Below are 13229 nucleotides of genomic sequence, written 5' to 3' on the forward strand. Positions count from 1 at the left end.
TTGTTTTAATTTGAGACAGAGTTTCTCTATATAACAGTCCTGACTGTCCTGGAACTTGCTGTGTGGACCAGGCTGGCCTTCCACTCATAAAGATTCACCTGCCTCTGCCTCCGGAGTGCTGGGATTAAAGATGTGAGCCACCATGCCCAGCTGAATTTTTTTAAAATTTTACTTAAATTTTCTTTAAAAAAATCATTGACTGTATATGTTTCCAAACATGCATAGTTTGATACCCATATGATTTTTTATTATCCCCTCTATATATAATTACTTATTTTCAATCCAAAAATTCTTTCTTATGAATTCTAATTCTGAGTTAATCTCCTTAGAAAACTGCCTACTTTGCATTCTATTAAAAAAATGGGTTGTTTTGACCCTACATTATGTTTTTACCATTTTATGTTATTGTCCCATTTAGTAGCCTTTCTGTTTAAATGCATTTTCATCATTTTTTCTAACTTGAGTTCAACTAAACTTTGATTTGTTTCCTGTCTCCTAGCTTTTAATAAATATCTTACGTTTTTCCATCTTAAACTTATTCTTAGACAATTTGAAACTCTGGTTTTTATTCCCCTTCCTTGTTTTCTCTTCTTCATTTGGATGAAGATTTTCCCCTATGATCCATGGTTACTTTTATAAGCATTTATAGAGGTTTTTTTTCTTTTCTTTTTTTTCCTTTGTAGTAGATTTTACTTAGATATTTCTGCCATAATTGCACTGTGGTCAGATTTCTTGTTCCGTAAATTATTGAATATTTAAAATAGTTTGAGACTTCATGAGTGTTTCTGACAGGACATACTGTTTGGCTTGTATGCACAATCCTATACATAACACACATCTGTGAGAAAAACTTGTTTAATCAGTGGTGAACTTTCTCTATTCTAGAATCTTACTAGAGGCTTGCTTCCTACAAAGTTTATATGCATACAGCTCCTTTCCTATTTTGAGACATTAAGGTAGGTTTGTAATTAAAATGACTTACTATATAGTGTACCGATGAATACAATGTGCATTTACATTATGTACTGAATTTTTTGATGATATTAATAGTGTTATAATAACTTCCTAAATAGTTATTTTATCTTTATTAACTTGCATTTCAAAGTGAATGTAATTTTGTCTTATGCATCATTCTTTATAATGTCATTTATTTTGGAACAAATCCTGAATACCTCCATCTCAATGTGTGATAAATCCATTTCATTACTGATATGCTGGAGTAGTATGTGAACATTCCCCTTCAGGCTTTATTTCAGTATGTAGGCTTAAATATGTACCTGCTTTATCATCATGGCTTTTAATAAGGACTAATTTGTTTAATATTATTTCTTTGTGTTCATTTAGTTGTTTATTTTTTTCTTCTGGAAAATACATTTATTACATTTCACTTTTTTCTCAAAACAGAAAATTCAATTTTAGAAATAAAGAACACCCAGTTCTGAGGTTGGTGAGATGGGTTAGTAGGTTTTCAAATGCTTGCTGTCCAAGCTTGGAGACATGAGTAAGTTCAGGTCCCCAGTACCTAGGTGAAAAATGGGCATGGTGGATGGGTCTGTAACTCTATCATTTATGCTGGGGGGTTGATAGGGCCTAGTAGATCTCCAGAGCTTATTGGTCAGCTAGTCTACCCAATCAGTGAGATTGTTCTGTAAGAAACAACCTTATCTCAGAAAGTAAGGTGGAGAACCTCTGAGGAAGATCAGAGAGTTAACCTCTGGCCTTGCCATGAACATTCATCCATGAGCATGCACTCTTTCCCACACACATGCATGCATATAAGCATGTCAATATATGTACACATCACACACACACACACACACACACACACACTTGGTGCTTTTAATTTCTCAGCAATTGTCCATTGTCTACTGATCCATTGTTGTTTTCCATAAGCTCTCATAAAACATACTATTCAAATTTTTTGAAAAGAACTATTCAGGTTTTTTTGAAAGCAAAGAAGTATGTCTTGTCATGGAATATTTTTTGATTAGTTAAGAGTTCTAAATTTATGTTAAACTGATAAGAACAGATACTACACTTGATCTTAGCCAAAAGGCCGAGAAGCTAACTGCTACTATATGTAAAAATCATTTAAAAAAACTGATCCAAATCTAGTTTTACAGAGTGTATGTCTCTGTTGGTCTTTCCTTTGCGTTTATTTTCCAAGATCTTCCATCTTTTAATGATCTTACAGGGAGAGAAGCTGTTCCAGGATTTCTCTGCTAGTGTGTACCACCTGTAATTTTCTTTATTGACCAGGTGTTTGGTTACATCCAAGGACATTCATTCTTCACTCTTTGATATCTCGAATATCTCCCCTCACTTCTTTATACTCCTAGTCTTTAATGGGATCACAGAATTTAGATTATCACATGATGGCTTTGCATGATAGATGCTCTTTTTAAGAATAAAATGACCTAGCTGGGCAGTGGTGGCACACGCCTATAATCCCAGCACTCGGGAGGCAGAGGCAGGTGGATCTCTGTGAATTCGACGCCAGCCTGGTCTACAAAGTGAGTTCCAGGACAGCCTCCAAAGCTACAGAGAAACCCTGTCTTGAAAACCACACACAAAAAAGACCATTCATATTCTTAGTTTCTTATTAATAATCAATTTATTAGTAATTTTACTCAGCCTGACCAGTTTCCTCTCCCTCCCTCCTCTCTTCCTAGTTCCTCTCTTTAGCCTCCCTCCCATCTACTCTGCTCATCTTTTTATAAGATGGGCTTTCCCAGGTGCTTAGATCAGTATCTATTTTATATGTCTTCATTAATTACAGCCCATTTTCTCCAACATGTATTGCTTTCTCTCTTGAAAAGTACCTTTAGCTCCTACCCATTTGTCTTTTATTTTGGAGTTGTACCCTATACCCCTTCAAGATTTGCTCATTTGCCCTTCTGGGTTGGTTTACTTTGCTATTCATTATGGTGATTATCCTTTACCTCCACAGTTGTTACTCATGACCTATTTATAAAGTACAGAAAAATTTTCTCTCGCCTTAAATGAAATGTTATAGATGCCATCACATGATAATGACATCTAAGGTGTGGGGTCAATACAGAGCTAGTTTAACACAGCCTTGATAAAGTGTAAAATTTTTAGGAATACTGATATGCACACTGAATGACCCTGTACATATCTTAAATGGCTTTGCCAATCTCAGTTTATTTAATATATTGATTTTTATTTTTGTTGAAGGCTTTAAAAATATTAGTGTAGCACTTACAGCTGTTGCAGAAGACCTGAGGTCAGTTCCCAGGACTGACACAGGACAGCTCGCAAGTGCCTACAATCTTAGTTCTGCAAGATCTGATATGCTGTTCTGGCCTCAGCAGACACCTGCACACATGTGGTGTACATAAATCCACATAGCCTAGAAATACAAACAAAAATCTTTAAAATATTAGTCTAAATTCAAGATTTATCAAAGCACATAATTATTGCTAGGCCCAAACGACTTCCTTCTAATGTGTGTTTAATGAAGCACACCTTGATTATTACATATATTACATATATACTTACATACTTAAGGCATCCACTCTTTGCTTCTGACACTGGGCTTGTAATTACATTCTTTATAATTTTGAATGAAGGCTGATTGTGGTATTTCTTTTAAAATAGTGTATTCATTTTTATCTAATTTACTTTTGCCTTTATCATACTGTTATTAATTATTCAAAAAACACTGACATCAACAAGTAATTCTAATTAATTCATTTTCTACACATAGCCCTATCAGAGGAGAACATTTTCAGCTTGTAACTTCAGTTTGCATCTATTTTGATTTGTCTATAAGTACTTCTCATCTGTTTTCAATGCTTATATAAACCACATTGCTAAACCTTATGCATGATGTAACAGGATATGATCCCATGGTATATTTCCATGATGTCAAAGCGTTGTATTATGTAAATGGAAACATGAAGCAGAAATCCGCCCCTTGTTCAGTGTGCACTGTCATGTGGCATCATGCATAGTCAAGTGAGGCTACTTAGCTCCCCATCTGCATTTTTGTAAAGTGCATATCTCTGTGGTATCTAAGCACTCAGGCAGTAAGTAAATTTCTGCATCTAGTTCATAAACTCGGCAAACAAGAGTTTATCAACATCTGGCATCTGGTTTCCTTTTATGAGTTTCCATGAATAAGTAATGCATGGGGTGACCTTTGATAATTTCTGGGACTGTTTAGAATTTCAGTGATGGTTCATGTTATTTCTCTGATATTGGGAATTTTAATATGACAACCAACTTCCTCATGGTTACCTACTGTACACTGGAATTCATGGGATTGACCACCCACATGTTATATAGCTCTTGGGTTTTACACATATGCCATAACTAACTGGTGCAACTTTCCAAAATATAACAAATTCAAAAGAGATAATGGAAGAATTTTGAAGAGGAGGGTTACATTTTGGAAAGTATTTGGTAAGGATTATTTTTTTATCATGTACGTTACAGTACAGGAAGCTAATAAAAACGACAGAGACACTCTTCTGGGAGGCTGCTGGTGTTCTAGACCTAAGGCACAATACCTTGTTTCTCTTTACCCCTTTTTGTCCTTCCTCAGCCTCTTCCTTCTCTTTTTCCCTCCCTCCTTCCCTCCCTCCTTTGCTTCTTACATCCCGGTATTAGTGTATCCTGTGTTTTTCTTAGTAAATAGTTTCCCAAAGATGGACATTATTATCCTGGCACGGATTAATGTTCCCTCTTCCTAGATGGAGTATAGGCAGAGAATGGGCAGCACAGGTTTATCTAAAGCAGGCAGAAGATATTTTTGTGCACCCTGCTTGTCACAATTAAATGGTGAAAAAAAACCAAGGCACCTATAAATAAAAACTCAACGGCCAGATACCTTCCTTACTGTCTCTCACTAGTTACTTATCTTTTTCTATGTTGTTCTCACCCCTCTACATTACATTCCTGAAAAAAACCTAGATTAGAAAGTACTGCATCTCAGGAAACCATTTCTTACATTGAGCCAACCTTTTGTCTTTGTACACTGTCCCGGATTGTATCAACTGAGTAATTGAAAACATGTCTTCTGCAGGTCAACACAATAAGTGCATACAAAATGATGTTACATCTTCTGTTTATGTTTTCTATGCTGCGTATGTACCCCCACAGTGCCATTAATAATACATTAGACAGCCAGACTTGCTGCAGTTGTTTTTCATGTGTCTTGAAACACAGCAATTGCAATTGAACACCGTATTGTGTTTGTCAAGGGCCTAGGTCATACCCAGGTGGGCCACTGTTGGAAGATTCTGCTCCTTTTTTGGGAGGGCCCGCCACCCAGCTCGCAGATAAATCACACATGGATGCTTATTCAATTTTTTTTGTTTGTTTGTTTTTTTGTTTTTTGAGACAGGGTTTCTCTGTGTAGCTTTGCACCTTTCCTGGATCTCACTCTGTAGCCCAGGCTGGCCTCGAACTCACAGAGAACCGCCTGCCTCTGCCTCCCAAGTGCTGGGATTAAAGGCATGTGGGCTTATTCTTAATTATGAGTGCCTGGCCTTAGCTTGGCTTAGTTTCTTGCCAGCTTTCCTTAATTTATCCCATCTATCTTTTGCCTCTGAGCTTTTCCAGTTCTCTTACTTCTGTAAATCTTACTCCATTGCTGGTTGTGTAGCTGGGTGACTAGCCTCTGATGTCTTCCTCCTTCTTTGGCTCCTCCTCCCTCATTCCACATTTCTTCTTCCATATATTCTCTCTACCTGCTAGCCCCACCTATCCTTTCTCCTGCCTTGCTATTGGCCAACTCTTTATTAGACCACCAGTTGTTTTAGACAGGGATAGTCACACAGCTTCACAGAGTTAAACAGATGCAACATAAACAAAAGTAACACACCGTAAAATGATATTCTATTACAGCACATGACAGAGCTTCAGCAGAACCTCATATGTATGGCTTGTGATAAATTTGTAAGTCCTCCGGCTCTATTTCCTACGAATCCCTGATAAACAAGGTCATTTAGGTTGTGTGCACATTTATTGAGACTAGTTAAGACGATTGCCCCTGGAACTAGATCTGACATTTCCCTAGGCTGGCAGCAGAGCCTACAAATAACCTGTAGTTCTTGGCAGGTTTCAGTACAGTGCACAATGTAGTGAATGTTGTAAAGAGTCATGTCACATGGGACGCTTGCCCACCAAACTGTCCAGGACTCATAAGTCAGAGTTAAAAGAGAGGGGCCCGAACTTATATTTTAGACAGTATGTGTTTGTGATTGTGTGAGCTCACGTTCATCAAAGGTTTTAGAGTAACTGTCAGAGTGAATGAAGGTGGTAGCAGTGGTTGTGTAGGCAAGTAGTTGGGCAACTGGATGACTCATAATAGAAATGATAAAATGTCTTCAGCACTCAAGGAAGCAGTGACATTCAGACACAAGTAAGGATCAGTGGCTAGTGCATGACCCAGGGCCTTCTGTCACTGTCTTAATCAGTACTTTGTTTCATCATCAGGTGGGTGGAGGAAGCTTGTCAGAAAACTGTCCACTCAGACAGAAGTTCTCCAGGGGCACACTACAGGTTGAGATAAAAGGCCATTTCGCAATTGCACCAATAACATCAGATAGTGTGGATAGTGCAGGCTCCAGAGGAAAATCATCACGGAAGACAGTTTGTGTTTTTCCCTACAGCTTAGTCACCAACTCAGAACTTCTCCTTAAACCTCAGCTTCGTCTTATATATTCTGAATATTTTTTAACTCAAAGTGCATAAAATAATCATGCATTAATAAGCAGCCCTGACTCTGGTCAAGAAAAACAACAAAAATATTTATATCTCTAAAGATGCTATGTTTGCAGTGTTACGCTATGCCTGCTGACAGTTCAGATGCTGAACACTATAGCATGTCGTGAAGCCCTGAGGGCATTTTTACCGAACTTTGCACTTGGAATTGATTCTATTACCTCTCATTTGCACCTAGAGTTTCCAAAAGAACGAAGTCTTTTTTTTTTTTTTTTTAATTTAAGAGAAGAGTATTCTCATGTCATAATCAAATTTTAGTCATGAGCATTGTAGGATTTATAAGAAAATAGGGTGTTTTCCTTTTTAAAATGTGTGATAGCTGTCCAGGCTTCTCCAGATGCTCGAATCAGTCTGTACCTTCTAATACAAACTTCATTTGTCAAAGGCCCCATTAACAATGAACTATGTTTATGAAGTGGCAGCTGACAAACAAACAATGCAATTGGCTTTATTTTTCTGTTTTGCTTTTTGGCACTGGTGATTGAGCCCAGATCACTGCACATGATAATAAGCCACAATCGCCTTCATAAAAATAATTTCATGGCCGGTGACTTCATAGTCAGCCAGCGGATTTTCAGGAATGAGTGTGCAAGATTAACTGCAGTCAAGCATTGTCAACACAAGGAAACATTTCATTCTCAGAATGGGATTTTTCCTACATTCAAGTTTTATCAGTGTTGTAAACATGAAAAGTTTTGAGTCAGGTGGAGCATTTGGGAATATATAACTATGGCCTTTGAAGTACAGTAACAGACTGCAGATATAGTTTAGAATTAGCATGTGCTTAGCATGAAACAAAACCACGAGTAGCTAGCACCAAAACCAAATCAACCCTGACGTAGTTGAACCAAACAAACAGGACAGCACAGCTTCTATCAGTTACAGTTCCATACCTGTGGCTAATTTCCTTTTTTAGAATGAAGATTAGAGCTTTTGGAAATTAGAACTTTGGGACGTTTGTGTGGACTTAATTATAAACAAAATTAAGTGTAGGATGGAGATTTGAGACTGTAGGTTAAATGGTATTTATTCCACGTTTACTTTATTGGGGGATAAGGTGAAGAATTTGGAAAGGTTATATTTCTTTACCTTGTAGAATAAATGTTTTAAAACTCAATAAATAGCATACATCATCAGGTGCCTTAATACAGTCATCATTCTTTGTGCAAAATAGGTATACTAGCTTCGATTTTCACTGGGGAGATTTAAGCCAGTTATTTATAAGCAGTATCATCAGACATATTTTTAGGTATCTATCTATAAAAGCATTATTATATATACTATTATATACACAGCATGTATATGTGTCATTAAAATGGGTGTTCTTAATGTATATTATAAAACAGTTTCTACATTTTGCATATAATTTATATATAACAACCACATAATTGTACATGAAGAATCATATCTTTAATCTGTTGTCATTACAAGAGTTTTAGTTACTTAACCATATTTTGTGATTCTGTTGTACAATTTTTATTGGATATCGATTCTTATTAATGAGCAAAACACCCAATCTGAAGCCACATACTTGATTAGGGATTTTCTTGTCCCAAATATGTTGACTGCTGTGTATTATCAACATAAAAATTGATATTTTGAAAATAAACTGCTCTGCCTTCATTCATTTTAAGGAATACCCACGTTGAAATGTACAGGGAGAATCACCCAAGGTGCTCAGCAGAATTGCTCTGTCCACTTTTGCTGTTTCCTTCTAACCTGTTCCTCTCCTGGCTTCCCTGGGTTACTCTTCTTTTGTTGAGTATATCTGGCTTTCAGTGTCCAATTCCTCCCATGCCATTGAGCAAGCACTCACTGATTCCCCCTCAGAGCTTGACTCATCTTGGTTGCTATCATGGTAATTCAGTATTGTTCCTGTCTCAAATTAGGGGATGCTATGCACCTGTTGTCTCCAGAAACTGGTTCAGTTCTAGCTAAGTAATTATTTCATGACATAAGATTAATATTTGGCCTTTTGCATCATTGTGGGTAAATGTTATATTGCAAATCTCAGAGATATTTGAACAGAACTGACTGGGAAGAGGGTTGCTTATTCATACTTTTACAACTTAAAAATTATTCCTAAGGGAATGGATGGCAGTAGTTATTCACCATTATGAGTACCATGCGTTTCAGTCCTCAGCATGGCCCAAAAGATTATTGTAGTGAGGCACATAAAAACACGATAAAGCAAAGCTTTAAAATGTTTGTTTTTATTATTTATGCATAGATTTAAGAATGGTGTAAAACTTGGGGTCTGAATTAAGATGGATGCAATTCCACATCCTTGATATTCCTCCTAGGTCATACACAGGTACCATGTAGAAGGACATGGAAGAGAAAGAAGTAAATAGAGGTAATTATTTTAATGGTGTACCATTCAGTGTTTCTTTCTAAACATGGCAAATGCCAAGGTACTGCATAGTATGGATAGATATAATTTGCTTTTGCTTCTTTTGTGTAAATCTTGGTTTCAGTCCAGAGTGTTTTCTTTCTAATGAACAATCTGTTCAGCAATACTCAAAACAAACATTTTAATTTATGACATGCATTAAATGGCTTTCCAAGTAGAGGTTATACATTATCTTTTTTTTTATTAGCCACAGCATAATATATTGTAGATTGTATAGAACACTATGTACTCTATTAGCTTTAAATTAGGAACTAAGAATCTGAGGTACCACATACACGGCATATTTCAGTAGCTTCTGGCAGTTTCCCAATGGCTGTGATAGGAAAGATAACCATAGCAGATAAATCAAGGCCCAAAGTGGACACTCCAGCCTAGATTTCTCCAGCTTTAATGTGCCTGTGCAATCTCCCAATACAATCTTCATCACTGCCGATTACACAGCTGCCATTGCCTGGGGCACAGAAGTGATTTACATAAGCCAAGTCATTATTCTAACAATTAAATCATTTGGAATTAGTGCAAGCACTTTTTTTCCTGCTCCACTATGAGGCCTTAAAGTCAATTGAACGCAACTCTCCATATGTTACATAATGTTACTAGAAAACAATGGTTTAATAGAAAGGCAAACAAACAAGCCAGAGATAGCTCATAGTCTGAAAATAAGTGCGTGGCTATTTGAGACGATAGACTATGTCGGAAATATTGGATGATGACATTGCAAATTTAGAATGTAAAGCATCCTTTAGCTTGATTTCCCTTTTTTCATTTCTTTTCCGTTTTTCTTTCTTTAATCAGATTTGAACAATTTTCAACCTCATCAATTGATAGGTTAATCACTAAATACAAGCAATCGTTTGTTGAGTACTTGCTATTCACCTTGATTGCCAAGACACTTGTTTCAATCCATGAGTGTTAATTCAGTTCCAGTCTCACAAAAGAACTGCTTAATACAACGCAGTGAAAACTAAATGCCTGAGCTCATGGTGAAGATAATCTACCGTTGCTTAGGTAATTTGTCTATTTAATTTCTATTCTGCAGCAGTTATTTTTGTTAGTCTGAGATGCCTAAATGATGCCATCTATACAGATAACCAGAATCATCTATAAGTCTAATAAATATTTGTTTATTCAGCAAGGCAGAGTTTTATTCAAGTGCCTATGTGAGAATAAATTGAAGGTTTTTTTCTTCCATGTTCTGGAACAATCTTGAGCTCGTCTTTCGGCATGCGGCATGCTCTTAAACTGACTAACTTTACAGCCTCTGCAACAAAACTCCCAAAAAACCAAGTGGAGCATCAAGAGGGCCTTCTTGGTTGTCCCACTGTGCATGAAATGAGCTAGAGACTGATTTCTTGGGAAACTAGCCTTCCTGTGTCAAGCTATAAATAAAGGATCGAGTGCCAAAAATAGGTGGAACCTGAAAAGACACCACTTAAATGTTGTATGATGTGTTTCAGAAGGTGATATTATGATCGACATTCTACTTTATTTTTATTTTTCTGTTTTTGTGGTTCTGGAGAGGAGATCCAGAGTCTTGTGCTCACTGGATGAGTACTCAGCCTCCACATCTAATATTAAACTGTCAATACTTGGTTTAGTTTAGTTGAGTCTGAATTTTGACCCAGAGAAGGCTCCATATAGACTTCACTGTGGCCTACTTGTTCGTTGCATGTTTCCAGAATTTGGAAGTATAACTTCCCATTAGATAGGCATGTAGAAAGCATTGACTGAGTAATTATTTTATTTCTTAAAAGATTTCAAAACATTTCTGATGATAAGTTGTAGTTTATTGCTATCTTTTGAGGGACTTATATTAGCGCTTATGGTTGTTTTGGTTTGTTTGTTTGTTTTGAAATTTTATCATTTAAAGCCTGGTGTTTGATTCTTTATATAGAAGTAATAATTTTATGAATTCTTTGAGAAGTTTATACATTGTACTTTGGTTGTATTTACTTCCATCTTCCAACACCTCAGAGATCCACCTTCTTTTCCATACCTACCCAGTCTTCCATCTTCACTCTAAAAACCTATCCGGTTCAATTAGTCCTGGCTGTGTACTCAGGGGTGTGGTCATGTGTTAGAGTCTCTTTTCCATACCAGGGTCCGTGCCCTTAATGAAACCTGACTCTGTCTCCCAACAACTATCCATGGCCTAATGACTCATCAGCTGCAGGTCCTAATGACCTTCTCCTCTTTCTGTTCTGGGATTTTATTTGGCTTGAGCTTGCACAGGTCTTGTGCATGCCATCACAGCTTCAAGTGTGCCCCTACCCTGTTGTTTCAGGAGAACAGTATTTCCTTGCAGTCAGTTACCACCTCTGGCTTTTTTTTTTTATTTGTTTTGTTTTGTTTAAATCTACTCTTCTATGACGATTTCTGAGTCTTGGGTGCAGGAGATATGATACAGATGTCCCATTTAGGGCTTAACCCTTCATAGTCAGTTATTGTACACACTTTGATGAGTTGTGCGTCTCTGTGTTAAATGCCGTCTGCTGAAAAAAGAAGCTTCTTTGATGAGATATGAGGGATATACTAATCTATGGGTATAAAGAGAAGTCACTAGGAGTGGGTTTAATATTGTGTCCTGTTAACAGAGTAACAGTAATAGGTTCTTTCCTAGTGGCTATGACTTGTCTAGCCCCAGGTTCTTAGCCCCAATAATGGTGCCAGGTATGAATTTTGTTTTGTGAAGTAGACCTTAAGTATTATCAGGAAGTAGTTTAGTACCCTCCCTCACATTCATGTCCCTATTGTGCCATTGGGCATATCGTACCAAGCCTGCCATTATTGCAGCTCCCAGAGTTCATAGCTGGAGACTATTGGTTGCTTTTCTCCTCTGGTAGTGTGCATACCATCTCCCAGCACTTTGAAAGCTAGCCAGTAGGATGAAGTTCCCATTTCAACATCATTTTGATGTATCCATGTTCTATGATGCAAGTCAAGTCTGGAGCATAAAGAAGAGCAGTAACAAGAGGCTGTACTATCTGGGGGTTGTTAGAACCTCATTGGCCTATAACTCTAGTAGAGGTAGCCCATCTCCAGCATTGTGCATTTTATTTCTTAGTCTGTGGTGTCTAGTAGGGCACTGTTATCTACTATAGGGTAAGTGAATTGAAATACACTCTTTTATATGTGTGTATGTTTATGTTTTAGGAAACTTCTGTGGTAGTAGTTTTTCATATAAGTTTTTTCAGAAACTCTTTAGTGTTATTCATCATTCCAGTGTTCATCCCTCGTCTACCAGGCCCTCTACCCATTACACTATTTAACCCTTCCCTTTCCATTATTCCCCTTTAATCCTTTATATCACTGTGTTCCATCTTCTCCACCTTGCCACCGTTCCACAGTGACTCCGCCGAGTTTCTTGACTACTGTGAGTCTTCACAAGTGTTTCGTTTTTGAGACAGTCCCAGGCAGAAGTCACTATGTAGAGCAGGCTAGCCTCAAAGGTGTCAGGCTTCTCTTTTCACCTCTGAAGTGCTGAGTGTGCCCCACTGGGCTTTGGCTGTATCCTAGCATTTAGAGCAGACAACACATAGCATTGACTTTTTACTTGATACATTATTGACATGGTTGTAACCAAACAACCATTATTCACCCATGCAAGAAAGTGGCACAATGCCTCTTAAAGTCAGTAACATGCAATTCTACTCACTTATTGCATTCTTCATTTGCAACTTACAAAGAAACAGAAATATATGTCGAAGCAAAGTTAACAGCCATATAAATGGAAGTTGAAACCATCTCTAATTCTGAAGTAGCACTAGGGTTGAAACATGATAAAATTGAAAGCAGGGATGTGGTTTTCTAATGCAGGTTTTACTTGACAAAATAAAACCCATAAAGTCAGGCCACTAGACTCTTCTTACAATGGGTCTGTTCAAAACATTAACTTATATTGAAATATGTATCCTTCATTTTAATCAAGTAAAGAAAGATTTTTTTTTCAAATCTCTATGAACCCCCAAATAACGTTTTTTAAAGAAAAAAATTGAATAGATTCCTGGTTAAATCTAAAGTTGCATTTCAAATATAATTCTTTATGTGAAAACTTTTATTATAT

The 13229-nt window shown here is 37.0% G+C and overlaps 1 protein-coding gene and 1 pseudogene across 1 annotated transcript in view; one reads left to right on the forward strand and one right to left on the reverse strand.

Annotated features, from left to right (window-relative positions):
* Positions 1 to 13229, forward strand: part of Vegfc (vascular endothelial growth factor C) — a 103257-nt gene that overhangs the window by 35646 nt on the left and 54382 nt on the right. The gene's annotated exons all lie outside the window — the stretch shown is intronic.
* On the reverse strand, positions 1955 to 2068 carry LOC118569225 (annotated as a pseudogene).

This window comes from Onychomys torridus, chromosome 17 (assembly GCF_903995425.1).
Source record: "Onychomys torridus chromosome 17, mOncTor1.1, whole genome shotgun sequence".
NCBI lineage: Eukaryota > Metazoa > Chordata > Mammalia > Rodentia > Cricetidae > Onychomys > Onychomys torridus.